This window comes from Stegodyphus dumicola, chromosome 10, assembly GCF_044657685.1.
Source record: "Stegodyphus dumicola isolate Sdum_Otavi_A_Nest chromosome 10, ASM4465768v1".
Lineage (NCBI taxonomy): Eukaryota > Metazoa > Arthropoda > Arachnida > Araneae > Eresidae > Stegodyphus > Stegodyphus dumicola.
The window spans coordinates 130,189,407-130,214,833 of record NC_140777.1 but is presented as its reverse complement, the minus strand read 5'-3'; the positions used below and the strand labels follow the sequence as shown (position 1 = coordinate 130,214,833).

Here is a 25,427-nt window from a genome sequence, read left to right as displayed (position 1 = left end):
GATACGAGGCAGTACCTAAATTTGATACAATAGGGCGGAAAGGAATACCACTTTTATGAATTTTGGGAAGAACATATAATCTGGCACAATTCGCAACAGATGGGATAAGCGAATGTTTTAAGTTGCTTGAAATGATTTGCGAAGATTTGATCGCAGTTTTTATTTTGGATAAGTCCGAAGGTGAAGGATCTTTAGGGATCGGATTAGCTTAATTTAGCTAAGCTTAATTTTGTTGAATATATGCTTTTTTTTTCTTTTCAATATTCTTTAACACGAAAAAATATTTCAGTCCCCTCAGTTTTGTGTTAAATGACTTTCACTGTATATCTCTTGCACATAAATCCCTTTCTTACATAAAATATAACTGTAAGTATAGAATAACTAAATAAATTGTAAAGGAAGTTTAATTAGCAACTATGAAATCTTAAAAAAGTACATAGTATGAAATTTATAATGGCAAACATTAAAAATAGATGAAAGTAAATAAAATTTAAATTATAGAATATACTTTATAAAATTAATAATAAGTGGTTAAAATATATTTTTTAATTACTTAAAACATAGAAGTTATTTGGCAGAGATTGTTGGATATGAAATTACTACTTCAAATTTTCAGATTACTATTGTTCATATTTAAAGTCTCAACTTGCAGTCTTAATCCACATAACAACCATTGTAAAAATCACCCGTTATCATATTCCAAAGATCAGCAGCATACATTTTTTTTCAAAATCGTGCATAATATTAAATATTGGCTTTTGATAGTCAAGTTGATACAAATAAGATGAACTGTTTTTATGATTTTAGACTAAGTTTATTCTTACATTCACTTATTACAATATTTCATTTTTTATATGCTCGGCTATCCAAAATTTCAAGAGCTTTCCGGATATTTTTTTTGTCGAGTTTTTACTATACATACATTTCAGCATTTACATCGTCAAAATTACACAGACACATACTTGAAGTGAATTTACTTTTACAGCTAAACACAGGAACTGGAAAACACTTATTCGGAGATTGTATTTCTTTTTCGTTCATGAAAATCAAAGTTCATTACACAAACATGCATTCACACTGCACAAGCATGTATGGAAATTCTTAATACATTTAGTAAATAAATCAGAAAATATTTTAATGTATAACAAATGAATAGTAAGTAACTAAGCTTTTAGTTAGTAGTTAGCTTTTAGAACTAGTTAAGAAGCTTTTATAAAACAGAGCATAATAACACAGTTACAAAGATATTTAATGTTATAAAGTTAGGTAATTTAGTAAATTTCAGTTGTTCATCAAAGCAATGAATTATGAAGTTCCTTGTGTATCTTTATAAATGAACTTTATTGCTGTTTTAAGCAACTTGAACAGCAATAAACTGTTCAAGTTATTTTAATAATTTTGAAATATATACACTAAAAGAAACAATAAAATGTATTAATCTATTTGTCAAACTTGATTTTGGCACGAAAGTCTGCAGAATGCTTCGTAGTTTTTAAGCACATAGAGGCACTGCAATTCTTATTCCTTGATCTGAAGTTTTCTGCAATTTTTTTTTTTTTTTTATTTAAATTGCTGTATTGGCACACATATAATTTTTGTATAGTGGCTTCAGATGTGGATAAGTTTTTCAAACACTTTCGTTTATTTTACTGGCGTCGCTGAATTTTGCGATGAAATGCAGCACATTTATTGCCGATTGCATTTATCACCTTCCAGACTTTTCATACTGTTAATGTATACATCAGCAGTGAATTATTCTCCTCTTTCCTCAAATACACTACGGCGTTAAACAATAACCATTCACTAAAGATTTTGCGTAAATTTCCACTCATAATAATTTAAATTGCGAAAATCTCACAATTAGCACCTAAACACGCTATTCAGGAGCACAATTCTTTCGAAAGCGCACCGTAGTAGTCAAAAGTGGGGTAGGCGTCTTGCCAAACTAGTCGATATTTCCGTGACGTCAAAAATTTGAAAAGTGGGGTAGGGTTTGGAAATACGCGTCTCCTTCCCTATGAGTATTAAGATATAGTACTTTCGCCTCAGACGAAAGAAAAAAAAGTTCTGGGACTTGTATATATTATTTTCCATTTTTACTGTACGATACTGTGTCAAATCTACGATAATGTGTAAAAGATATGCCAAAATTATTAGTTGCTATTATAGCTTATCCAACGAAAACTTCATCTGTGGCCGATATATGGCGTTGTAGTGACCCAGTTATTGCATGAGAAATAATTATTTTTTATTTCATATATTTGTTCATGTGTTTAATTATTTTATAAAATTAACTTTAATATTTTGTTAATATTCATATTTATATTTAAATTTCTTTATGCTGAATGGCAACTAGTTCTAGTTCTGATTCATGATTGCTAGGTTTTGGTTTCAAAACGTTGCTCGTAGCGTCGCATTTCGATAGCTGGAAAATAAAATGCAATAACTTAGCTATTTGTTTATAATTCATGCTGTTACTAGTCATAAATTAATTTTAAACATTAGTAGCCAAGGCTACATCGTGGTGACCCTGATTAATTTTCGAAATGTCAACAAATGACTCTTCTGAAACTGCTATGAAAGATACGATACAGTCACCGGAGCTTCATAAGGTGAGTGTGAAAATACCTCCTTTTTGGATTGATAAACCGGAAATATGGTTTTTTCAAGTTGAAGCTCAGTTCAAACTTAGAAATATCGTTTCAGAAGAAACGAAATTTAATTATTTAGTTTCACAGCTTGAACCTAAGTTCGTCGAAAATATTTGGGACATTGTAACGAACGATAGTGCCACAAAATATTCGGATGCTAAAATTAGGTTATTACATTTATTCAAAGAAAGTGAAAATGTACGGATTAAACGTTTGATTACTGGTATCGAACTTGGAGACATGAAACCAAGCCAACGTTTGCAGAAGTTGAGATCAGTTGCTACTACAGATGTGTCTGAAAATCTAATCAAAACATTATGGCTGGAGAAGCTACCTGACTCCATAAAAATATATTATTAGTTAGTGATGAAGATGTAACCAAGTTAGCGTCTATGGCAGATAAAATTAGTGATATGAATCGGAAACCAGAAGTATTTAGTACTAATGCTCCTTCTGTTCCCGCAAATGATTTGTTGCAAAGAATTACCTTTCTTGAACAAAAAATTGATCAAGTAACCATTCGCTCAAGACGAAGGGACTCGGATTTACGTAATTCACGTTCACGATCTCGAAGCCAACCTCGTAAACGATATGACCCTACTGGCAAATTTTGTTTTTATCACTTTCGTTTTGGAGCAAAATTCATTCTAGAGAAATGCAAGCCTCCGTGTGCTTGGGTAAAAAACGATTTCAAAAACCAGGAAAACTCGAATCTGCAGTAGGTTCAGCGGCAAACGCTGCTGCAGAAAATATGAAGGATTGTCGCAAATTTCGTTTATTCGTTCGTGACCGAAGATCAAATTTGCACTTTCTTATTGATAGCGGAGCTGACGTAAGCATAATTCCTGCTACTTCACAGAATAAATGTAAAACTGAATATAAACTGTATGCAGCTAATGGCACAGATATTTCCACTTATGGCATAAAAACGCTAACTCTTGATTTGGGATTACGTCGTGATTTTCAGTTTCCATTCATAATTGCTGATGTCACAAAAGGTATTTTAGGAGCTGACTTTCTTCACAAATATAAATTGCTTGTCGATATAAATAAGAAAAAATTAATTGATGGCGTAACACAGCTTTGTGTCCAGTGTGATGTCGCTGCTATTTCCAGTGATTACTCAGTAACCACATTAAATAAATCCATAAAAATTTTCGATTTACTGTCGAAATATCCCAAAATTTCTAAACCTAACCTTTTTCCTACACAAATTAAACATGGTGTTACACATTTTATTTCGACTGTTGGTCAACCCGTTTATTCAAAGGCACGACAGCTCGATCCAAAACGCTTAGCTATAGCTAAAGAGGAATTTAAATTTATGCTTGACAATGGAATAATTCGTCCATCAAACTCCCAGTGGTCAAGCCCCTTGCACCTTGTTACGAAAAAGGATGGTTCATATCGTCCTTGCGGAGACTACCGACGATTGAATGCGCAGACGATACCTGATCGATACCCAATTCCTCGCATTGAAGATTTTCATCATATTTTAAGAGGTACAAATATTTTTTCTAAAATTGATTTATTCAAAGCTTATTTTCAAATTCCCATTGCAGAAGAAGACAAATGTAAAACGGCTATCATCACTCCTTTCGGTTTATACGAATTTAATGTAATGAGTTTCGGTTTAAAAAATGCTCCTGCAACGTTCCAAAGATTTATTCACGAAGTCTTTAGAGGATTAGAATTCGTTTTCCCCTATTTAGACGATATACTCATTGCATCCAGTACCCATGAAGAACACGAAAATCACCTTAAATTAGTTTTCGAAAGATTACATACATTTGGGTTAAGAATTAATGTTTCAAAATCTGTCTTTGCTGTTCCCCAAATCGAGTTTCTAGGCTACCTAATTACACCTAAGGGTTCCCGTCCTTTGCCAGAAAGAGTTCAAGCTATTACTAACTACAAACGACCAGAAACAATTCATGAACTTAGAACCTTTCTTGGAATACTTAACTTTTATCGTCGTTATATAAAGGATGCAGCGAAGAATCAAGCATTGTTACATGCGTATCTCAAGGGAGCTAAAAAGAGGGACAAACGTAAAATCGAATGGACTGAAGAAGCTGAAAAACAGTTTGAAACGTGCAAGAATGACCTGGTGAACACGGCACTGTTGTCTTTTCCCAATTCTGAATTACCTCTGGCGTTATTTACAGATGCTTCAGATACGGCGATTGGCTCAGTGTTGCAACAATATGAAAAAAAAATTAAGTGATACTCAGCAAAAATATAGCACCTATGATAGAGAACTATTAAGCATATATCTTTCAGTTAGACACTTTAAGCATTATCTAGAAGGAAGAGTATTTACAATTTATACAGATCACAAGCCCTTAATATTCGCCTTTCGTCAAAAACTTGACAAAGCAACACCTAGACATGCTCGCCAACTTCAATACATCTCCCAGGTTTCGACTGATATCAAATATTTAAAAGGTGAGAATAATATTGTGGCGGATACGTTATCTAGAGTTAATGAAATTTCATCGATAGATTATGATAAAATAGCTGATGAACAAACTCAAGATGAAGAACTGAAGAGTTTGCAAACCACTACTTCCTTGAATTTCAAGCAATGTTCTCTACCATCGGGGAAATATTTGTGGTGTGATACATCAACTAAACATGTTCGGCCGTATATTCCTCAGGCTTTCAGAAAACACGTCTTTCAAAGAATTCATGGTTTATCACATCCAGGAATAAAATCGACTATGAAATTAATGACATCAAAATTCATTTGGCCTAACATAAAAAAAGATGTACAGTTGTGGACAAGAACCTGCATTCATTGCCAAAAAGCTAAAATCAATCGGCACACCAAAACAAAATTAGGTGAGTTTGAAGTATCACCAGGAAGATTTTCTGTCATCCATATCGATCTCATAGGACCACTTCCACCATCTAAAGGGAATATTTATTGTCTTACTTGCATAGATAGATTTTCGAATTGGATGGAAGCAATTCCTTTAGAAAATATTTCTGCTGAGAACGTCGCAAGAACCTTTTATAGCAACTGGATTGCGCGTTTCGGAACGCCAAGTAAACTCATTAGTGATCGTGGATCCCAATTTAAAAGTGATACATTACGAGCTTTGTCCAAAATCTGTGGCATCAATTTACAACACACTACTGCCTACCACCCCTCGTGTAATGGCAATGTTGAGCGCCTTCATCGAACATTGAAAACAGCATTAAAAGCCCACAACAACATATCTTGGACGGACACGTTACCAACAGTACTTTTGGGTTTGTAAACTATTCAACAGCACTATTCAAGAAGATACCAATCATTCTATTGCGCAAGTAGTTTATGGCCAGAGTCTCAGACTTCCTGGCGAGTTTTTCAGCGAACCAAGTATCCAGACAGCATCGGAGACTTTTGCTAATAAACTCCAGAAACAGATGGAAGTTGTTGGACCGAGACTAATTCGTAAAAATTCATCTGAACAGATATTTGTCCATAAAGACTTAAAAACTTGTTCTCATGTGTTTCAGCGAATAGATCGGATAAAAAAAATCTTTGGAACCTCCTTATGAAGGACCATTTCCTGTTATTGATCGCAAGGACAAATATTTTACTATTAGCACAAAAGGAAAACATGTTAATGTATCCCTGGATCGCCTGAAACCAGCATATATTTTAGCTGAGGAAAATTCTCAGTTGATACAACCTGACTACAGTAATTTGCAGAGACCGGACTCAAATTCGGATGTGAATCAAAAACCTTCTCGCACAGGCAGAACTATACGTTTACCTGTTAGATTCAAGGACTGACTAAATTATTTTGATAGTGGTTAACACTGCAATACTAGTTACTACCTATTTCTCCATCTTCGTAACGTAACTTAGTTACTGGTGGGGGAGTAGTGTAGTGGCCCAGTTATTGCATGAGAAATAATTATTTTTTATTTCATATATTTGTTCATGTGTTTAATTATTTTATAAAATTAACTTTAATATTTTGTTAATATTCATATTTATATTTAAATTTCTTTATGCTGAATGGCAATTAGTTCTAGTTCTGATTCATGATTGCTAGGTTTTGGTTTCAAAACGTTGCTCGTAGCGTCGCATTTCGATAGCTGGAAAATAAAATGCAATAACTTAGCTATTTGTTTATAATTCATGCTGTTACTAGTCATAAATTAATTTTAAACATTAGTAGCCAAGGCTACAGCGTCACCCCTGATCAACTTCTTCGCAACTGAAGACTTTGCACTTTTATTACAAATGCATACGACTTTTCCAGTTTATGGAATTTAACGAACTTTTACAGGTCCTTAGGGGATTGATAAACATGTAGTGGTAAAGGCCCTCGGGTCGAACACTACTTAACGAATAATGATCTCTGATCTCCCCGTTGAATCACTATTATAAATGTTCGTTTTACTTTTCAAACTGTTGCCACCAAATGTTAGAGTCTTGCATTATATTTGAAGAAATTAAATAATGAAAAATTAGAGTAGCTCCTAAACACTATACCATCTGGGGGGCAAGATCTTTTTATTATAAATTAATTTTAATAGAAAAGTTATTTTAACATATGTGCGTTTAAGAAAAAAGAGCAGGGAAAATTTCCCAAAAACGCAAGCACGTGAATTTTGGCAGCATAGTTTTGTCGAAAATTGCGCGATTTGGCAACGTTGAAACGTAAAGCTGATTCGCTGGTTGTGTTTGCGCCAATGAACAAATGTGTTATTTACCGTGTGCTTTTCTTTTTAAAAGTTCCGAGACTTCAATGGATATTGATGCGGGTGATGAAGAAGAACGCTTCAAAAGGCTTGCTGTGTATGTATTCACTTATATATATTTTTTTTCAAATACACAAAATATTGGTAAAAGTTTACAATTGGGTGCCCCTTGTTTTTTGGCGATTCTTTTTTTGATGCCAAGATCGGCACCAGGAAGGTACAATTTCTTGATGGTCGCTACACAAAACAAAAATAAGAAGTCAAAGAATTGTACAGACTCTGTGTCCATGAACACATTGATCTGTTTTCACTTAAAAAAAAATCCTAGAATTGCACAAACTAGGCATTGCGCACTGCCTTAAATTTGCCCATGTACACATCAATCTATTTTCATTTAAATAAAATCAGGAAGCTAAAACAGAGTTAAAACTATCATGGTAACCAGAAGTAAGGTTTCATCGCCAAAATTTAAAAAAGTTGTCGTGAAGCGAAGGGGCACTCAGTTCTACGCTAGAGCGAAAATATTTATATTCGTGATCTGTTTGTATGTAGGAATTCAATATACAATTAAAGTAAAATGTTTGATATCCAAATGTAATCGAATATGTGTAGTTTCCTAAAAAAGTGCCAGAATATTTAAATGTGCGAAATTAAAAGTATAAAATGTTAGTTTCCTTGAATTATGCGTTTTCTTAGTCTTCATTTTACAATAAATCCAGATGTTAAGTATAAGTTCAAAAATAGGCTGACTATATTTTCGTCATGTCACATGTTATATTAAGTTGACCATTATTCTTCAGAACTGTATGTTTAGCTTAAAATGCTCGTTAAAAATGGGACAAAATGCCATAATGCACAAAATACCTTAGATGGAGCTCACACTGTAAATAAACTAGAAACTCTTAAATTTGTTATTAGTTTGCAAGTAGAAAAAGGGAATTTTTTAGTAAAATTTTTGGTGAATCTTCGGATTATGGTAACTTGGCGAAACTTTGGCGACCATCCCTGCTACAGCAACCTGCTAGTTTTTTTTTTTTTTTGGATGCCATTTTGTTTTCACGAAGTAAAGCCATGTTTTATTTTATTTTTTTTTTTTACTCAAAATTTTTTCCAACAATCTGCTAGCCGAATTACGCTTATGCTAGAACTTTTATGGAACAAAAGTGCTTAATCATGACGAAGATTAGGTGCGAAATTGGGAGGAAGTGTAGAATCGCCCACTGCTTGCTGCGTTTTTAAGAATTGCATATACACGATATCTATGTACACATCAACCTATTATAACTTAAAAAAAATCCCAGAATTGCACAAAAATGGCATTGTGCACACTTTGGTATTGCGCACACAAAAATGACTTTATCCATGTACACATTGACCTATTTTCACTTAAAAAATAAAAATTTAAAAAAAAAAAAATTACAAAAATCCAATTCTTCTTACTCTTGTAAAAAGCACCAAACAAATAAGTGGGCGATTCTGCGCTTTAGCAGCGAAATTGTTTCTAAGTGCTTATTAGCTAAAATCCTGTTTGGAATTTTCCGGAAAATGTCACATGACATGTCTCATGATCTCTCATTTCTCTGAGACAAAATAATCTGTGATTCGAACTGTGTACTTCTCAGATTATTGCTAAAATCCTAGCTAGTAACCTTTATCACCTTACCAAAATGTCACCAAACTACCTGTTACCATGTTCCAAAGATTAACCAAATTTTTGAAATGATCTTTCTGAAAATTTCTAAAATCATGTATTTAACAGCTTTTGACACTATAACATATTTTCTGAAGCAGGGCAGAATTTGAAAGGTGAAACCTCTTGGAAAACACACAAAGATGTCTTGTAGAATATAATACAGTATTATCAATTAATTACATAACTGCTTTTCTCTTACTTGAAGCAGAACTTTACTAATCTTGTGAGATATTTAGTCCAAGACAATTTAATTATAATATTGGGTACTTTTCCATTTCGCCGGCGCAAATCTCGCCAAGCAGACTTTATTGGCAGCAACATACAGTATACACATAAAAAATTTAACCAATGTTAGTTTTAAGAATTTTTTATTTTGAAGGCATAAGCATTTTAGTATGGTTTAAAATTTTGTAAAAAACCAATAAATAAAGACAATAAATTTGTAAAAAGACATTAATTTAAGAATTTACTTTGCTTTCATCCTGATTCGCCGGTTCATATCACGTGACCCCAAGTGATCTTATCTCATGTAAACTACGCTACAAAAATATAATTCTCTCAGTAATTATCTACATTAATTTCAAGTTAAATCTTATGGAATACAAGTTCAAATGCAAGAATTATTTTAATTCGTACGAATAGCTTACTCAGAAATTATGTAAAACCGCAGTGCTTTACTTCGCTAGTGCATTCTCATTAGATTTGATGAATTTAACCCTTGATTTTCCTTTTCTATATCTTTGCGTTCAGGTGAGTGGTGTGATTGCATCGTAATTAATTACCGCGAATGGTCTTAGGGCAAAAAATTTAACTATCTTGTAAAAATTCTATGTAATTGTATGTCAGTATTGAAAGAAACAATCAATCTGATAAGAAATGGCTGCGACTTGTTTTGAAAATGAAGGGTAAAAGTTTGCCAGCGAAGATATTCCGTTTGGCATCAGTTGTACCATTATTGGCGACTTTATCGTTTGTGCCGGCAAAACGGAAAAGTACCTAATATTATTTTTCAAACTTAGGTATATTTATATTGTAATAGATGAGTAAGAATTAAGGATACAGTGGATATTTAGCTGAAATATGCTAATCAGCCTAAATGCTACTATTTATCCAGTAATGTTAAATATTTAGGAAGAGAAAAATTTCCACACTTTTTTTTAATAATTCAGGATCTTTATTGATTATTTATAATGGGGATATTTCCATTCTATTTTATTTCTTTCTTCCTTTTAAATAGTCTTAAAATTTGTTTTAATTAAAAATAAATAAAAGTTGTAGATTGATAGAAGCTTTCCGTAATGTGAAACAACCTTTCCATGAATACGTTTCTTCCCATAATGTTATGCAATTGCAACTTTAAAATATTAGATTATGTTAATTAAAATTTGGGTAAAATCCTATAAGAGCCCTTGCGACAAACTGGGAGAGTGCAGAATCACCCACTGCTCCGCACGTTTCTCAAAATTGCCAACTTGAAAATAGCAAGTAAAAAAATTGGGGTAGAGTAGACTTTAAGGTACCCCTTGTATTATGGTGAAGTTGTTGTTTGATTTATCACCAAGTTGTTGTTTCATTTATGGTAGCCTGAGTAGTTGAATGTTATGGAAACCCTATTGTGACATAATCAGGTGCATGATTCTGGGAAATTTTGAATCATGGGATGTTTTGTAAGCGTTTTTGTGGTGTGTGTTGGTTTGATTCTTTAGACAGTAGAATGGCCGAATGTAGTAAGATTAATTTGAAGTTTCTGTACAATTTGGAGCAAAAGGGGAAAAGAGCTTTAATTGACTGGTGTGTAAATGTAGGTTTACTTAGTAGCCATTATAAGTGTTTTGTATGTAGGAAGGATATGCGTCTAGTCGAACGTAAAAATCGTTTAGATGGATTTGAATGGGTTTGTAGGAAGAAAAGTTCAGATGGTCACTATGTGAAGTGTTCGATCAGAAAGAGTACCTGGTTTGAAAAAAGTCATTTGAGTATGATTGATATTTTGATTTTTACGTGGCTCGGGGTGTACGAAGCGAACTCGAAAATCATGGTAAGTGAATATTTGCTTTTGGTAGTGCTTAAATATATAACATGTTTTTTCTTTTCTATGTTATTTTATTTTTTGGTTTAAAATGTATTTTATTGAGATTTTGCATTTTTTTCCCCTATATTGTAGAATTTGGTGCTCCTTTGACTTTTTAAGTGTAAATATATCAATGTGTACATGGACAAAGTAAAGGGAGTGTGCAATGCAAGTTTGTGCAATTCTGGGATTTTTTTTAAGTGAAAATAGGTCGACGTGTACATGGATAAAGTTAAAAGAGTGCACAATGCTATTTTTGTGAAATTCGGGGATTTTTTTTTTTTAAGTGAAAATAGATCGACGTGTACATGGATAAAGTTCGTGAAATAATGAAGTATTTATGACCTAAAGGGTATCAAAATTTACAAAAAAAAAAAAAAAAAAAAAAAAAAAAAAAAGAAGTTTAGTATTGATTTGTTTGCCTTATTAAACATTTCTCTCAATGCAAGTTGTTTAAGTTGCTCCGTTTGTTGCGCTAATACATTCTCTTTAATTCTGTAGACAGGCATAATCCTTTGCTTAGTTACATTGTTGAAGTCCTGTAACTGCTGTTTCGAGAATTCCGATTAATTTGTCAATCAAAATTTTCTCGTTGTCAGTAACTTCTCTGTCACTTTCTTCACTATCAGTAGCGTATTTTCTGGATCTAGAACTATACTACAGATTTCGCCATTCATTAATTGATTGATGATTGAGAAGGATTGTCATCACAATGAAAACTTCTTTTATATCATCCTCATTTATTACAGCTTGTCCACATTTCTTTACAAAATCCGTTAATTGGAAAATTTCGCCTTTGTTTTGCTATATCCGAAAACCTTTAAAATTAGTGGCTATCATCATCAAATTTAGCTATCCTTCACTGTACATATTTGGCTATGCATCATGAGCTTGGCGACTAACGACAAGTTGTTCTGTTAAATTTTATCTTGCTTCTATCACGCACTGAGACAATTATGCCTGAATTATATTAGTTTTGTTATTTATCATACTTATGTCTATTTCTTTCACGTGCTTAAGGCTTATTAGAGTTCTGAATAAATAAATTCCCACATATATTTCAGCCTTATTGAAGGCCGGCGCTAGATATCTTACCGCCTGATGCAGTCTCTGTGGGTCCTAAATTCTCCGAGTCTCTGCAGCCATACGAGCCCTGGTGCTGGTTCTGGGTTTATGTGAATAACAAATCAATTATTCTTAATTCAAATAGCCATAAATTTAATCTTTGAGTCTATGAGTATCATCAACAAAATCTATTTTTATCACATGGAAAGAAATGTTTGGTAAATGTTTCCTCGTAAACATTTTTTTAGCACATTTAACTTAAATCTGTAATCATCGCCAAGCGTAATGTCAACATATAAGGTTACCATACACCTTTATTATTCAATTACTAACAAGAAAAATTGGGTACTTTTCCGTTTCGCCGGCGCAAATCTCGCCAAGCAGACTTTATTGGCGACAACAGACAGTATACACATAAAAAATATTAAAAAAATCTTAGTTCTAAGAATTCATTTTTTGAAGGCATAAACATTTTAATATCACTTAAAACTTTATAAAAAGCCGATAAATAAAGACAATAAATTTGTAAAAAGACATTAATTTAAGAATTTACTATGCTTTCATGGTTCAAAATCCTAATTCGCCGGTTTATATCATGTGACCCCAAGCTATCTCATCTCACGTAAACTACTCTACAAAAATCTAATGCTCTCAGTAATTATCTACATTAATTTCAAGTTAAATCTTAATTTGGAACACAAGTTTAAATGCAAGAAATATTTCAATTCGTACGAATAGCTTACTTAGAAATTATGTAAAACTGCAGTGCTTTACTTCGCTAATGTATCCTTATTAAAATTGATGAATTTAACCCTTGACTTTACCTTTTCTATATTTTCGGCTTCGGGTAAGAGCTGTGATTGCATCCTAATTGACTTAACTACTGAAAATGGCCTTAGACATAAAACTGAACTATCTGATAAAAATTCTATGTAATTATATGCCAGTATTGAAAAAACCAATCAATCTGATAAGAAAAAGCTGCGACTTGTTTTGAAAATGAGGCGTAAAAGGTTACCAGCGAGAATATTCCTTTTGGCATCGATTGTACCATTATTGGCGACTTTATCGCTTGCGCCGGCAAAACGGAAAAGTACCAAAAATTGTTTAGGCATCGCTACATGAGTCATTACTGAAGTCGTCATGTTTTGATAAACATGCGGTGATGAAAGGAAAGTATAATAAATAATGATTCCCAAGGTTGGCGTCAGATCAATGATGTATCTATGTGGAATGTTTCAGTTTGAGATGTGTACCATAAAGCGGATACGCAGGAATGAAACCAAGTTACTGATCCTGATCGTACATATTTATGCTAAAAGTTTTGTTTCTTCAATAACAATGTATTTCATTTAGTGTCAAAGTGAAATTAAGAATTGGCACACTCCAGATGTTTTATTATGCTCGGAGGGGGGTGGAATCAAATGTGCATGCGTAAAACTTAGGAGAAAAATGTTGTTGGTGGTTTTGAGGTCCGGATTTTAGATCATTTCGGATAATGGACGTCTGGATTTCAGACTTTGTACTGAATTTCTTATTTATTTTGATTAATATAGCAATTGGATTATATGGATGATCTTTAACTTTGTTAGAGATTTCTTGCTGGTAACTTTATGCTTTCTTGATTACTGTTATTATAATGACTTTTGAAATTGCTTGTTTTCATGAATGTGTTTGATTGATTTAGAAATTCTGAATTTTCATCCACAGAGAACCCGTTGGCGCCGTTGCTGTTTTACTCGCCAAGTTCACCTATGGTTGATGGGCGTTGGTTATGAGATATTAAAACACATGGAAGTAAGCCGCGTAAACATGATATTTAAAGAATATAATCAAAGTAATTAAAGAATAAGTAACATAAATTCACGTTAGCAGAGAAAACAATATATTAAGCATACGAAAGTGAAAATTCAAAATTAACTGGTTAAACACGATGCACGAAAATAAATTTGTATTTAATTCAAGTTAGCACAGAAAACAATATGTAAAGCTTAATGGAAGTAGAAAAATCATGTAATATTGAGCTTTGTAATAATGACCCTTTTTCTTGGCAATTTCTTGGGAAAATTGAGATCTGTCTTTGAATATCTTTCAGTATTATAAAATTCCAAAATATTTATGTTTTTAACAGTGCAGTTTCTAAAGAAATTGTGAATTTACGATTAATATCTTCATTGCATAATTTTAAAGTACTTCCAAAACTACGATTGAAAATCCATTATGATCGCATAAATGAAATGAATAGATATTCTCATTTAAATAGAAACTTAATTGCAACTGATTACATAAAAGTTTTTTTAGTAATAAATTATATTCTGCTCTGACTTATTTTTTTAAATTTTATGTATATGTTCATGTATTGCACGAAAAAACCAACATATTAACTTTACATTTGGCATATCGATTTTTATTAAGACTTGCTTTTTTGCATGTAACCAGGGTTCATAGCGGTCCTTATAAGTGCTTATAAGTCCTTATATTTGAAAATAAAATATAAAGGCCCTTATAGGTGCTTACTTTTTCTTTAAAGCCCTTATTTTTTTGTTTTTAGTGCTTATTTTTTGCTTTTAGTGCTTTTTTTTTAATGAACGCGCTATTTTCCCCCTACCAAAGCCGAAACTAAATAAACAACTTTTCTTAATATTGAATGTCAGGTGGTGAATCATACTCCCGGAAATAGCTTTTCCCCCTTTCTCTGCATTAACATAACCTTTGGTGCGCACAAAGAGTACAGACAGGTGCCCGTCGTTATATTGGTCAAAGAATTGCGAAAGCAGTAGAAAATTTCGGTACATTCGGCATTCTTTTCCTCTCACCCAAATACTATACACGTTTAAATTTCTATCCAGATCTTAATAATTTGCATTCTCGTTCCGCTCAGTTCATATTTGTGTTTATTATGATCATTATGCTTATATTATGAGTATATGTATGAATGTTTATAATAACAGTTGCAGTAACTGCTGAAGTATAGTAAACTTCCAAAAATGGTTGTATTTTAACACAGCGTTTTAGGAATAATACTCGGAATGGCTTAAATAAAGGGAAAGTAATCGAATAGTCAAAATAATTTAATTTTTTTTGGCCAATACATTATATAGTGCGAAGATTGGGAGGTTCTCCCCTTTCTCCGCAAAATCTCAAATATTGAAACTGTTACAAGTTCGCTGCAAAACAAGCAACGGACTTTTTTTTTTTTTTTTGTCACTTTCCAATCTGGATTGAATAGGACTAAAAGTTCTGTGGTCTACCAACCCAAGCGAAGAATGATTCTATTGCGGAAATTTAACGCCGTCTGTTGAAAATTAGAATGAAAAACACCCCAGTTACTCATATTTAGTTCTTTATTCTCCCAATTTCAGCAGCTGTTGATTCCGATTGCGTAATATCACGTAGGGAAGAATTATGGCACACGTATTGTGCAATAACGTTTGCGATATTTCGCAGAGATAATTAATTAATTAATTTTGATGTTCTGTTTGAGATTTGTTTATGAACACTTAAAAGAGTTTTACTGTGCTTGCTAAGCAGAATATTTTTCAGTTCCATTGGTTTATTTTTATATGATTCACATATCAAAATGTCAAAAGCATTTATTTAGCGGAAAAATCTAAAAAGTGGCTACAGTCAACCCCCCCTCCCTCCGCTCCTCTTTTTCAAGTTACGCTCAACTGTCCGAATATTCGCCAGTTTCCAAGTATGCGGCTTAGTTAAGCTTTTACTGTTAAAGGATGACTGCATGAAGCAAATTTCTGTCTTCTGATTTCAGAAATGTTCCTCTTTTTTACTTAAATTACTTTGCTTGCAATATCTGTTAAGAGAAAACTGATATACAATGAAAATTTAGAAAATATTCAGAATTTAGATTTAAATTATTTAAATATTAATATGAGTGGAAAAATAAATTGTATTTATTATTAGGTTCCAAGCAAATACAATAAATATGCCTTATTATTATTTATTTTCTCTATTTTGAACTGAAATTTCATCATTAAATCTTGTAATATAGTTTAGTTCTGCATAGTTTTTTTTTTTTTTTTTTTTCTCTCATTGTAAACTAGTTCTGTAAATTGAACTGTTATTTAAAATTTAAAGGGAAAAAAAAAAGTAATTATTTTCCATGGTTGAGGTAATGCTTATTCTCTCTTAATAAATACTGCATTTCTCATATTTTAAATTACAAGTCTAATTAAGGTTATGCAGTTGTGTATAATGTCATTAGACAGGTGCTTATTTTTTTTCTTAAAATGTGCTTGAAAAGTGCTTATTTTTTTAACTAAAATGTGGCTATGAACCCTGTGTAACTCATAACGAGAACCAAGGAATATATCATTTTTTGTGCACTGCTTTGCAACTGATATACAGCTCATCAGCAGCTAAACAGTAAAGTGACTGAACTCTGGTAGTTTAGTTAGCCAAGCTAATGGGCAAGTTGTATGATTGTTTTCATGGTATTCCCAATATGTAACGTGGATTCAAACCAGTGTCCTTCAGAAAGACCTCCTTGAAGGCATCTTTTCTTTTAGGCAGATATCTCTCCCATGCTTTTCCATAATTTAAACAAACCCAAATGATGTATGCTGTTAAAAATTTTATTTAAAGTCCATATTTAATAACATTACAAAAATTGCAAATATGGTCCAAGTTAGATCATTTTTAAATGCATATATTTATTTTAATTACACTAATTGTATATATTTATTATATGAATATTTTAAATGTCCATTTTATCATTAATTATTATTAATATATTTATGGACAACATTTCTTTTTTGATTGTTCTGTCCAATGTATCCTTGATTTTAATTTCACATTTAAATTTTCACACCATAATTTTATAAGTCTTCTGAAATTTAGTCACAATTTCACTCAATTTAACCGCGTAGTTCACAAATGCAGCATAAAAGCTATGTTAATATCAGTCACCAAGGATGTATGGATTAGGTTTTTCATGCATAACCATGAGTTTTTGAGTATCCATAAAACTATTCTGTCATTTTAGAGAATCAATAATACTTTTTATTTCAGTTTAATCATCTCTTTGTGTGTCACACCTGAAATCTTCTCAAATGTTATTGTTTTGTTTATTTCATGCTTATGACTGCATAAGAAGACTTAAGTGAAACAAATGTGTCACAAGCAGTGACACTGAGATGTTATTTCACATATAACTGAGAAGTACAGCACTAATTAGCACTGTAATTGTTAAAGAAAGTATCCTGGCTTGTAAAAAGCTTCGTTGCATGTAATGTGAACTTAATAACTTTATCATTTTAAAATTAAGAAGGGTTTGTGTGTACTTAATTCAATATACAAAGCATGTGAGAGCTAGCTGAAAAAGGCATGCTTTTGTGAATATTTTCTAGGGTAAATAGGCTCATGGAAAACCACGAAAATGTCACAAAATTCACAAAACACATACGAAAAAAATAACCTGCACAACCAGCTCGTTTTTCAGGATTTGAGCCGAGATTGAACTACCACTATTCAGCCTTCTTAACCACTCGTAGGACTAAATATGTAATATGTAATATCATGTAATCAAAAGTTAACTATGTGTTGTGTAACAGGATTGCTTTCTCAAGTATCGAGGTAGGAAATACTTAATCTATTCTTTTTTTTAAGTGTTTGGTCATGGTATTATTCATTACATGTACTTTCCATAATTCATATAGAATATTAATATTTCTACTACAAGTGTCTTTTTTAAATTTTTAAGTGTTTTGCTTGTTGATATTCTCAAAATTGTATCTGATAATTAGTATAATAGGTATAAATACAGTAGACATATATAATCGATCAGGAGTGGCTAAACTTTATGTCAGTGAGAACCACAACTGCATATTTACATCATAGGTGAAGTAGGTTTCAGACAGCAAGAAATGTCGATTCCAAACAATCATTCAGTGACAGTCTTAGTTCAATAAGAGCCATGTGCCTGTAATAAATTAATGAATGCATGACTTTTAATACATCCATTTTACATAAACAGTTTTTCAATGTTATTTTTATCAATTTACTTGTAAACAGTTTAAAGCATTTTATGTTGAAACAACTGCCTGTCTTTCATAGTATATTTGACAGTGCCAATAATTTTCAGTATTGAAATTCTATTCAGTAGCATTGTTAATAAAACTTTTGAAGAGTCATTTGCACTTGGATTCATTACACAAGTAGTGGTTTGCTAATTTTGATGACTTTGAGTATCCATAAAACTATTCTGTCATTTTAGAGAATCAATAATACTTTTTATTTCAGTTTAATCATCTCTTTGTGTGTCACACCTGAAATCTTCTCAAATGTTATTGTTGGAAAAGCATTAACAATATATTATCTGGTTAAAGTTTTAAGCCATAAATATTGTTTTTCTCATAATTTTAGATGACCATACCAATAATAAAAACATTACTTAATTAATTATTTAAAATGCATATTTTGGCAGGTGATGAAGTCAAAATATTTTATCGGTTGGAAACCTCATGATTCTGTGTGCTTAACGCTACGTTAACAGCCATGTTACCAATTATCATTAACCCCTCTCCCGCCATATTTTCTTCCACAAACTAGCATCTGTCACCGAAAACTTCCTTTATTATATGAAAATATTTCTATCTATTTGTTAAAAGTTCATAAATAATAACGTGAAAATACAAAAAAAAATAATAATAAATAAGTGAAGAATAATTTAAATTGGCAAATGCGAACAATGACGGTGATAATTCAACAAAATGAACGTTAGAGGAATGGTTGCAACCTTCTTACAAGCGAATAGGTTGAATCTGCCGGATTACCAGGTTTGAACTATTATCGCGAAAGTTGGCGATGTTTACATTTGCCGGGTTCTTTGCGGAAGTGTTCCGAAATTCTAATTAGATGTAAACAAATTTCATTTAATAATAATTAAATGCCGTGTAAAGCTTCAAACTTATTTTTTTTTTAACTAATACTTAAAAGATCTAACATTGTGGTTCTCAACCTATTTTGCCCTATTCCACCCCTTTCACCATTGCTAGAAGATCATTCCCATCATGCCCTTCCTTTTCAGTACTTGAAAAATGCATATATATATTTATTTAGATTGCTTTTGAACTTACTTTATAAATTAAACCAAAAAAAGTACAGAAAATGTTGGTATATACCAGGATTCGAATAAAAATAGTTTTTTATATTTATAAACCACAGCTGCCAACTCTGCTTTTTCTTCTGGTCTCCTGGTAGATCACCAAATCTCGATAAACTTGTCTCAGTTGCAACAAACAGGGCGAAAAGAATGACCGGGGTAAGAAACGTTTTTGTTATTATTTTGAAAGGAAAAATCAGTGACAAGATCTTACTTACCATTGTATCATTCATCAAGAAGCGCTTTGTGCTCGACATTTCCAGAAGAAATTTGCAAAGTTATGGAATTCATAATTATATTATTGTTAACCTCATTATTACTACAGCTTTTAATCATCGCCAGTTTAAAGAATTTTTAGTTGAAATGGAGAGCGAGTACTCAGATCTTCTGCTGAATAATAAAGTGCGTTGGTTATCAAGAGGAAATGTTTTGAAATGTTTTGCATCCTTATTAACAGAAGTTAAAGCATTACTCCTTGAAATGAGTGTTTATAATCCAGAACTAATGAATGATCAGTAGATCCAAAAATTTTATTTTATGGTAGACGTTACATCTCATCTAAATCAGCTTAATCAAAAAACTATAGGGAAGAGGTGTGTGTGTGTGTGTGTGATTATGGCAAAGCCTCGAGGGCTATCTGCCTAAGAGGAGGGATGCCTTCGTGGAGGACTTTCTAAGGGAAACTGGCTCGTTTTTAACACGTTACACATGGGGAAAACCACGAAAACGCCCATGCAGCCAGCCCGTTCGCGGGATTCGAACCTCCTATAGGGAAGAGGAAACACAATTTTTCTGATGTTGGAAGAAGTTATTTCATTTGAAAGCAAATTATCTCTTTCTGCTCAAGATTTTTGAAACAGAAACTTTGGTTCACTTTCCAAGCCTGTTGAAACATTCTCAAGAAAATAGATCTAATATTGACATTTGCCATTTCAAAACAACAGTTTTATGACAGAAGTTTTTCTCAGCAGGTTTCAGGAATTCTGAATCAGCAAAGCCTTTGTTAAAAAACCTCTTAATACTAGTGCAACAGAATTGCATTTCTCTGTTTAATATTCACATTGGCAACTCTGAAATCAATTGCTGAATTTAAAAAAAAAAAAAAAATTATGAAACTTGAAATTTGAACATTTTAAGTGCTGATGTAGAAACATTGGAGAAAAATAAATGTGTGCTTAGTTCACAGCACAAGTAATCTGGAGAAGGAAAACATGTGGAATAATATTATTCCCGACTCATGTAATCAGCTTAAAAAACTAACGTTTGATGTTTTTCTTATTCGAGTCTACATATTCATACGATCAATAATTTTCAAGCATGAACTTTTTGTCAAGAGTAAATAGAGAAGTCATCTTATTCATGAAAACTTGTAATAAGGCTTAAAATGAAAAACAACATACAAAATGCAAACTTTTCAAGAAGATGCAAGGCCATTGTTTACATTAGTGTTTTGTTAGTCATTATTGCGATTCAAGTTTTTCAATATATTGCAATTCTCTTTTATCAATAAAATAGTATCGTTATTAAGTATAATATCAAGTTTTATTCGACATATATATATAGTTTAACTAAGACTTAAAAACTGAAATATTGAGTTAATTTTAGGGAGTGTTGTGGAGCGAAAAAAGATGTAGTGTTGAGAAAGGTATAAGATGGTTTGGACATATGCAGAGAATGAATGGAAGAAGATACTTGAAAAGAGAATACAAGTATTAATAAATACAGTGCTGAACTGTTGATAATTGACTCTGTTGACTAATGAGTTTGCCTTCACTGGCCAAAGGGATATAAAACTGAACTGAGAGCAAATTGTGTGCCATCTCAAACCTTTTCTGCTGCATGTACTATGCCCTAAAAGGCTGAATTGTTATTATGCCCAACAGTGTTATGTTGTTATATGTAAAGATTTTAAACAATTATTTTTTTGTAACTGTTTCTGAAATTATTAACTTAGTGTTTTATGTTCAGTTTCAGCAGTTTTCTTAGTGTTGATTAAAGAGTTACTGTTTATTACATTTGCTATTCCTTATTACTGCACTAAAGGCTATGATTCTGTATACATTAATTAGCAGCATGTTTAAATTCTTAGTTAAAGGTCTTCAATTTAGTTTCATAATTATTTATTGTATACCTTCTTCATATTCATCTTAAATTTCAGAAGAAATTTACTTCCCAGTTTAGTCCTTTGAAGCAACTTATATGTAAATATTGTATAGCATATTCTGTTATGTACTGACTATTGAAATGCATTTTTATTTCTTTTTTGCAGGACATTTTGCAGTTTGAAGTCTCTATGTACTACTGAGGTAAAAAAATTCTTTTATATCTAATCTGAAAATGAAATATTTTTTCATAGGCAATAAATTCAGTTCTTGACAACTGCATTCTAAATTAGAATTTTAAGCACATGTGAGAAAACAGGAAAGTGCTTTCCAGTATTTAATTTAAAAAAAAGTTGAATTTTTATTTTCAGAAATCATCTTAAATTTATTTAATAAAGATCATGGCAAATGATTCCAAAATTTTTGGTGCATGTTTTACTTGTCCCCAGAACTTTCTGAGTTGTCCTGCTGTGGATAATTTCTACATAACCACTGAATTTCTGTGATTCTGATTAATTCAGGCTCCTAAGAACTTGATGTTTGTGTCATTATTTGATTTTTAGGAAAGTGATTATTCTAAACCTCATGTTTATAAAAAAATTTACTGTAGTTTGAAAATATGAGGCTTGGATGATAATATCAGCGACTCTTTTAAATATAAGCTACAACTTGCTTAAAAGTATCTTATGCAGTTAATGCCACTAGATACCTTTCAACATAAAAAACATCTTCAGAATTATTTTTATTTCTTGCATTTGCTGCAAACATGAAAGAAAAGAAAAATCTTATAATTAAATTTTGTTGCTGTTAAACATTTCTGTAGTAGAAGATAAGCATGTTTAATTTATAATACTTTTTATGTATTGTTTGACATATTTAGAAGTATTAAATATGTATATGATGCACAATTTTGAAATCTACAAAATAAATTTTGTTGTATATAAAATTTAATTATAAATATTGAAGTAAAATAACAGACAATAACATTGCAAAATTAAAAATTTACTCTTACAAACACTTCAAAAAAGTGAGAATAAAATGCATTAAAAATTTAAGCAATATTTTTTATAATTTAAAAAAGTATCTCTTCATATAGTATTAATAAATACAGTACAAAGTTCGAAATCCGCACTAGCCGATTCCGGATTTGGGATATTTCCAAATCCTGTGGGGGGCTGTAAAGTAATGTTGCTTTCTTACATTAAATTCAAACAAATAAATTTGTAACAAGTTTTTATTTTTAAGCAATAATATAATCACCCTCGTTATCAGCAACCTTTTGCCATCTAGTATGCAGATTTCAATCCCAGATCAATAAAAATCAATTGGTTTTTGAGTAAAATATCTCAAGATGGCATTTTGGACATCATCAAAATTTTGAAATTTTTTGTTACTAAGAAAATGTTGTAGGGATTGGAATAAATGGAAATCCGAGGGTGCGATATCGGGCGAATATGGTGGGTGAGGCAGTACCTCCCACCCCAATTCATTATGTTTTTCCAGTGTTCGTCTTGCACAGTCGTGTTGCAGAATGACGCCTTTTCCGTTGACAATCGCCGGATATTTTCCAATTAAAGATTGGTTCACTAGATCCAATTGTTCAGAATAAAGGTCTACATTAACAGTTTTTCCAGATTTCAGCAATTCAAAATGAACAATTCCACGAATACTCCACCAAATACCCAGAAGTGCCTTTTCGGGATGTAAACCCTTTGTAACCCCTATTAAAACTGCCTTTTGAGTTTTGGATTATCATATAGGATTTATTTTTCTGTCTCCACTAATCAAGCGATCAAAAAATGGTTCTGTATGGTGCCGTTGAAGCAATACATTGCGTGTGATGGATAGGTTGGCCTTGTTCTCTTCGGACAGATTATGGGGGACTCAAACACCTGCTTTGCTTATTTTTCCATTCTGCTTTAAATGTTTTTGGTCGACCAAGGTTGGTTAAGAGTGTTTGACAGTTCCTCGATTGTTTGACATTGATTTGCGTCCACTTCTGCCCTTAGCATGTTGTTGTCTATCGTTGTTGTCGACATGCGTAGAAACGACATTACTTTTTGGTCCCCCTAATAATAGATCATCAATTTAAATCTGGTAAGATGGCATGCAGAAATTATACAATTAAAATTATGAAATTGTAATTTATGAAATAAAGAACAATTATGATCTAAAGGGTATCAAAATTTACAAAAGAAAGCTTAATATTTGTTTACTTTATTAAACATTTCGTTCAATGCAAGTTGTTTAAGATGCTCCCACAAAAAATTCAAAAAGTTCCTTTTTCTTTTTTCTTGTGTCATATACAGTGGACTTTCCAATGCCATACTCCTCACATAATTTTAAGACGAATATGCCTGTATGCATTTTTTGCAGCAATTCCACATTTTGTTTAATGGACTTCTAAACATGGTTTCGCTTTGTAGATCCCTTTTGTAACTCCAGAATTGGAAACTCTTTTCGACATAATCGAAAGTTCAAGCTTAGTTTTTATAAAATTTCTGTAATAATAACAGTCTGCGAAAATTAATAAACTGGGTCAAATTAGAAGGTCAGGGAGCAGCGCAGTCTGCTACATTAATTTAAAATGCCTTAGAATCAGTAATGATAATTTTAGCCTAACTTAATAGCGTGTGTTATACGTTATTGTCTATGTATCACAAGATTGGCAACGAAACCCAAGTGGTTTCGCTAAATTTTGTCTTGCTCCTATAGCGTTCTGAATTAAGCCTGAATTGTAATAGTTTAGTTTTTTACTATACCTACGTTTATTTCTTGCACATGCTTCAAACTAATATGAGTCCTGAATAAATAAACTCCCACATATATACTTAAGACTTTATCTAGGGCTGGCGCTTGAAACCGCCTGGTATCGCCTCTACAGGTCCTAAATTCTGCTGCAAAGCGCTTTTGTAAGTTCTAAATTTTAACCATGCCTAAACTTTGGATCCCAGTGCTTTCCCTAAATCATAAATACTTCTCATCCCTTAATTTTGACACTCGGTGCTTTCCCAAATTCTAAAAATTTCAACTTCCCTAAATTCTGCCGTCCAATACACACATATCTATAGTGCAGGACGGGTTTAAAAATTTTGCTTTTAATTTTTAGCCTATTATTATGTTTTTTTTATATGTATGTATATAGGCATAAATAAATGCAACAAAATAAAGAACAAGGTTATAAGGTATTTCTCCCGCCTTCCTAGCATCCCTTCGTGGTATAGTGGTTCTGCATGCTGAGCCGGTATTGTCAGAGGTCCGTGGTTCGATTCCCAGCAAAGGCGTTGTTAATTTTTCATCTTGCCTGCTTCCAGAAAAAAATACCTAATGTCTCTAAAGTGGCGCCCGAACTAAAAGGGTGTTTCATGAGGATTCTCTGCGCCCAGGATTTGGCGATTGGGTCCCCTAAAAACCTCAGTCGCCCTTTCAAAAGGGGAGTATGTAAGGTATTTCTCGTGCCTTCCTAGCATCCCTTCATGGTGTAGTGGTTCTGCACGCTGAGCCGGTATTGTCAGAGGTCCGTGGTTCGATTCCCGGCGAAGGCTCTGTTAATTTTCATTTTGCCTGATTCCGGAAAAAAATACCTAATGTCTCTACCAGGTATAAAATATCAAAGAAAAAAATCTCAAATATACAATGTTCATTAATGTATGTATATGTATATAATATCAATATAAATGTTAGGTTCTGAAGCAATTAGAAAATTTTTAATTACGCATACACACACACATATATATACATTTTATAAGCATATATAAAATAAAGCGATTTTTAAATTACTTATATGGTTTGTTGTGGTTTATTTAAATATAGCAAAGCACTCGACGGCTATCTGCCTAAGGGTAAGGATGCCTCTGTAGAGGACTTTCTAAGCAAAACTGGATCGTATATGCGTTATACATGGGGAAAACCACGTAAACGCCCATACAACATGAAAATGGATTGTCTGGTCCGCACTTCTTAAGCAGAAGTATCACCAGAGCCAATAGGCTAAGGAAATTTTCAATTTTGGAGCAAAGAT

The 25,427-nt window shown here is 32.3% G+C and overlaps 1 protein-coding gene and 1 long non-coding RNA gene across 7 annotated transcripts in view; one reads left to right on the top strand and one right to left on the bottom strand.

Moving 5' to 3' along the window:
- LOC146995103 (uncharacterized) overlaps positions 1-25,427 on the bottom strand; it is a 235,771-nt gene that overhangs the window by 118,154 nt on the left and 92,190 nt on the right. Inside the window, exon 4 of one of the 5 annotated variants that reach the window (XR_015043540.1) lies at positions 16,756-18,122. The exons of 3 other annotated variants lie outside the window; for them this stretch is intronic. The gene's annotated coding sequence lies outside the window, so the exon portion shown is untranslated. Of the gene's footprint in view, positions 1-16,755; positions 18,123-21,989; positions 23,476-25,427 lie in introns of those variants that run through there. One more of the 5 variants, XR_015043541.1, reaches the window with a different exon arrangement.
- The window catches only part of LOC146995104 (uncharacterized), a 95,521-nt gene continuing 76,288 nt past the window's right edge, over positions 6,195-25,427 (top strand). The window contains exons 1-3 of one of the 2 annotated variants that reach the window (XR_015043543.1): positions 6,195-7,452; positions 13,895-13,981; positions 21,574-21,610. This is a non-coding gene — a long non-coding RNA (uncharacterized LOC146995104). The remainder of the gene's footprint in view (positions 7,453-13,894; positions 13,982-21,573; positions 21,611-25,427) is intronic. The other variant, XR_015043542.1, reaches the window with a different exon arrangement.